Consider the following 5,433-nt stretch of genomic DNA (forward strand, 5'->3'; position numbering starts at 1 on the left):
AAAAGGGTTTTCCTCGGCTCACATGGCTCAAAAAGAAAAAAATGGGACCTGATTTTTAAACATGCAATATGTTATGCTATAAAGTAATTGCTATAAAATACTGTTCACATTATGGTGTTGTGGGTACTAAATTCGTACCCAAGGAGGGGTTGATGGTCCATTGTGGAACCTTGGGCCGTCAACCTTTACTTTATAGAGTGTGGAGCACAGTAGCTGTGCTCTAGTAAGAAGGAAGGCCTTGACAGCCACAGCGTTGATATACTGAATGTTATAGATAAGAACTTCAGAATTCTCCAGGCGCTCAACCGAACGCTTGTTTGCATGCAGACCTAGATGTGGAGCGATTTGCCTTCGTGATATATCAGGTCGTATTGTTTTAATATCATTAATTTGCTGTTCTTTTATTCACATAGTATAGAGGGAGTCTCCCTTGTTTGTCAATAAAGATGCCTTGCGCATGTGAACGGTAATTTCTGTGTATGTCGTCTATAAACTGGACTTTAGGGTTTTATTGAACCAAGAGTGACAGGTCAGCCACGGCACATCACTATGACCCCCCAAAATAATCATATTTGAACTGGGGACCCCCCAAAATAATCATATTTGAACTGGGGACCCCCCACCCTGACAAGCACTTGGAATTATAGGAGTGGACGGCATTACTATTTAGTTTTACTCAGTTCAGATCTAAAAAAATGTTGTCTCTTTCTTATATTATTTGACAATTTGACAATGTTTGACTAGATTTTATATTGTATAGTGTGTTCATTGCTTTTGATGTAGTAGGCTAATGGTCTTTTTTCAATTAATTACATTTTTTAATTTTGTTTATAGGAATTAAAAAGGTCTTAAAAGTCCTTAAATTGTCACTTAACTGTCATCAAAGAACCCCCCAGCCCCCCCCCCCCCCCCCCCCCCCCACACACACACACACACACTTTTTTAAAAAAAAAATCCTGTTTTAATAAATAATGTACTTTCATTATTTCATTTCATCAAGTAGATGCAGAATCCTGACTGAGCTATTGTTTTGCTGATGAAGTTAGAGTAGCATTCCTGTGTAGAGAATTAGGCTACTCTTGTAAAATATTATTTACATCATTTGGAACTGGAAACTTTTTAGAGTTACATTTTAATGACCCCAAAATACTGCATTAAGCAAGTCTTCCCTTAAAAGAAGAATACAACACATTTTCGGTATGCTCACTATATCCGAATCTTCAATTTCATCACAACGACCCTCACCCTACTACATTTATTTTAGGTGAATTTATAAATATTGCCGTGGCGTAATAGCTCATTTATTAAATTAATGTTTATGATAAGGCATTTTTGGAGACTACTCTTCTGCTGGGGTCCTTAGCGGAGCACGCACCAAGCGGCATCAAGCCCCCAGATCCGCGGTAGAACCGAACAGTGAAGCTGCCGTCGTCTGGTGGTCAAATCTTAGATTGCAATACTTCTGCATTTAAAATGCTACTGCGCATGCTTCTACCGTCTGAAACGCCAGTACGCATGCTCTATTGGCGCCAATCTAAGAAGTGGAGGAGCTTCTGGGTGCTTCATACGCTTGTGAGCAACTTTTGTTGAAATGAATTTGTGGGGCGGGGCAGTCGAGAAGCGTCTGGCTGCAGACCTATTGGGGCAGTCCGCCCTCTAGATATATTACAACTCTATGCCATGAGCACGTTTACTATAAAAAGACAAGTCATTCTCCATGTGCAGTCCTTTTCTTCAGTTGGTTTGTAGCCCAGTGCGGGATGAGTCGGACGACGCTCGATGTAAAATGGTAATTTTTTGTCTTTCCGTGTGTCTTTCAATGTATTTTACCATGTTAGTTATTTATGTGTTGAATTAATGCGTCGTTTTCATGTTTATCCGAGCGTGTGGACCCATGAGCAAGCTTGTCTGTTACTGTGAGGTTGAACTTGTGACCAGCTGGGCCTGAGCCTCTAAGCGCGTGGTGATTCCACATGGTTCCAACGTGTAGCTCACGTTAACCGAACAACTCCCAAATAGTACCCACTAACTTAAAATGTGTAGCTACACAACGGTAATAACGCAGTTTTTATGTCTCGTCTAGTTCTGTCAGTGATGTAAAGTAACTAAGTATATGTACTTAAGTACAATTTTCTGTACGCTTACTTTTACTCAAGTCAATTTTGAATTTCTGGACTTTTACTTGTAACAGAGTATTTTCTACATTGCAGTATTGATACTTTTACTTATAGTATTTTTTCCACCACTGTCTTCTGTGATGTTTAGCACTGGGCTCTGAATTTGTGCTGAATAAAGTGCACCTCTGGCCCTGACAAGCTAGAGCCTGAGGAGATGACGTCCAATTCAATGTTGTCCATTTGGCAATGTGTGTGTATATATAATAACCCGTATATTTTTGTTCTTCCAAGGCACTGAAGACCTGATGATGCTGGTGGACTATGATAAGGTAGGTTTCACATGGTTGAACTACCTAACTTGCAATGAATATGATTGCTCACTCTTGAAACCCTGCTAGTCACTCCCTAACATAGAAAATAAGTAAGCTTTGAGTCATTCTCTCCTGTGATGTTTAGCACTGGGCTCTGAAATAATGTGTCGATAAATGTGCACCTCTGGCTCTGACAGGCCAGAGGCTGAGGAGATGATGCCTTCGTCATTATATGTTCTGTTTATTTGTTCATGCTGCAACATAGTAGTAATGTCCATGTGTATTTCTCCCCCACAGGCAACGTATGCTGCTTTAAAGTGGAATGTCATAAGGTAGGTTCGACATGTCTGCATTATTGCCTTGATGCTTCCACAGTAGCAAGCAGAAAATGTTTCTTATGATGTATTGCACTGGGCTCTGAGAATCAGTGGTGATAAAAGTGCGGCTCTGCCCCTGACAAGGCAGGGTCTGAGGAGACTTATCCTAGAAATGGACTAAAATGTAAAATTGATGGCTCCGAGTGGATTATGGTTCCTGATCATATCTTTTTGTTGCACACAGATGATGGACCCTTGTCTGTTTTAACATCAATACAACAAGGTAAAGTGTTCCTGCAGTGCTAGCCCATGGCAGGCTTGGGCAAATGGACTACATGAAAGGACTTCAACCTTGGATTAACTGACCCAGTTTGACTCCCATTACATTAATATACCCCCAGCCCACCTGATCAAACGTGTCTTGAATTTACAACATAACTTATTGTGATTCTTGCCTTGATGCAAGCTAATGATGCAGCTCTTAATTTTGTACTTCCTTTGCCATCACCTCTATTTTAATTGTCTATGCTCTGGTAATGTGTAACTCTAGAGGAGTATTATGTTGTGTGTTGCTGGATTCTTTTTTTGTTAAAGTCACTAATGCAGCAGAGAAGTGAATAAAGAATGCATCCCATGTAAAAAGGTAACTTGTTTTCTTTTGTCAAAGTCACTAATGCAGCAAACTGAATAAAGTAACTTGTCTTGCTGCCAGAGTAAGGAAAAGAAGAACCCCCCTCCCCCACAACACCTTACTAATTGGTAAGTTAATGGCATCTGGAGTGAGAAATCAAAGGGTAAAACATTTGATGTGGTTCCTGATTGAACTTGTTTAATTTAATGGAAAGGCAACATTAACATGCAGATGACACAAATTTACTAGAGGGAAAAGTCTTTGAACAAATGAGCACCCCCTCTCTGTACAGTGTAAAATTTCATCCAGTGAGTTTGAACCAACCGCTTTTACAATGCTTATATCTGAGGAGATTGGGGTATACAGAGCCACACACTAAGTTGCATCCATTACAAATCAATTTATTTGGCCATAGCCTTCAGGGTCTCACAATGTATACAAACGGAGGGCAAACATTTGTGAGGGCTAAATGTTAGTGTAGACTTGCAAGTACATTTTCTTTGGCAATTCAGTTGTACTACATGACTATAGCCCCAATAGAGGTATGCTGATATGCTAGAAAAGAATGTATGCTTGAGCTTAAGAGAAAGCAGACCATGTAGAAGTGGATAGCTTTTGTAAAAGTAAGGTATTTCCTAACCGTAACATTTTCTGACTCAGTTCTGAAACTAAGATCACAAGTCGCTCATATGAAATAAATAAACCCATGACTTAATTAATTTAAGCCAAAACGTCTCATATCAGTGTCCCTAGCAGTGGTGGAAGAACTCAGATTTTGTGGTAGAAGTATCAATACCACAATGTAGAATTACTTTAAATTGGAAACCAGACGAATCGGCCAGAGCTGAAAAAATTTGTCTGGGTGTCACTGCACTCTAGGGTGCCAAGGGGCACCCACTTGAGAAACCCTGCTTTATAGGATGAACTGAGAAATGTTTGGTACACCTGGTTATTTATTAGTTTACTTAACATTTATTGAAGGTGAATTTATTGTGATTTAATATTCTTCTGTAACTATTGTACTTGTCCTTATCTGTAACTTGTACCTACTGCTGTGGTGGCTCTGGCACCTGGATTCCCCCCGCGGGATCAATAAAGGTATCTATCTAGGGCTAGGCCATACCTGCCAACTCTCCTGTTTTCACCAGGATACTCCTGTTACCATTTCTCCTGGACAACTCCTGTTCTTCCATTTCTCCTATTTTGGGGGATTCCACCCTTTTTGTGTGACCCCTCACTGATATGCAGCCACGGCCAGTCATGTTAATTTGCTAGTTCCTTGAGTTTTTGATATAAATCATAATGGCAGTATTTGATTGTTCTTTTTGTTGGAAGGTGTGAGTGGGCTCTCTCTCTTTGATTCTGGCACACACCCTGATTCTGGCACACACCCTCTTTCTGAGAGAATGGGAATGTCACTCTTTTACTGTCGCTTTATGTATATTATGTCTGGATAAACAGTTTATCCAGACATAATATACATAAAGCGACCCTAACCCTAGTAAAATAAACTCCAGACATAATGGAGCCTTTTGCAAAGGCTAAAATGTAATTTAGATAGTATGTTATGTAAACAGATGCCAGGTCTTTTGTAGACCAGCCGCCTATTACACGAAAGGAGAATTAAGCCTGGATTTAAGTCAAATCCAAGTTTGACAAAGTCTGGGCCGTACAGCCTGGTCTATTCCGTTCCATGAACGCCAAACCAGGCTGAAAAGGAGCGACTTTGTCAAGCCAGGCTGTGTCGAGACAGGATGGTAAAGCCAGGCTTCATGTATTCCTATCCACCTGTTTCCTAGGCTTTTCACTGTGTTCCACTTCCTGTCTTTTGATCCAATGAAATCCAATGAAACCGGTCAGATGACTAATGATATCCAATTAAATCCGACAGGAAGTGGAAAACACACAGCCAAGAAACAGGTGGATAAAACACCATGAAAGTCGATAGCAGAATCCTTGAACCTGACCAATCATGGAGGCCAAAACCAGAGCGGCGTTCTTCTCTGTGGCTGAACAGCAGCACTGCAGCAGCTCATGGAACAGTGGCGTTCCCCGGG

At 40.6% G+C, this 5,433-nt stretch overlaps 1 long non-coding RNA gene across 1 annotated transcript; it reads left to right on the top strand.

The window, feature by feature from the left end:
- Positions 1-1,682: 1,682 nt before the first annotated feature.
- On the top strand, positions 1,683-3,392 carry LOC311055468. Its single transcript, XR_014601793.1, has 4 exons — positions 1,683-1,789; positions 2,409-2,446; positions 2,726-2,760; positions 2,990-3,392. It is a non-coding gene; the product is annotated as an uncharacterized lncRNA (long non-coding RNA).
- The last annotated feature ends 2,041 nt before the right edge of the window (positions 3,393-5,433 follow it).

Source organism: Gymnoscopelus microlampas (genome assembly GCF_963454915.1).
Source record: "Gymnoscopelus microlampas genome assembly, chromosome: 11".
Classification (NCBI taxonomy): Eukaryota; Metazoa; Chordata; class Actinopteri; order Myctophiformes; family Myctophidae; genus Gymnoscopelus; species Gymnoscopelus microlampas.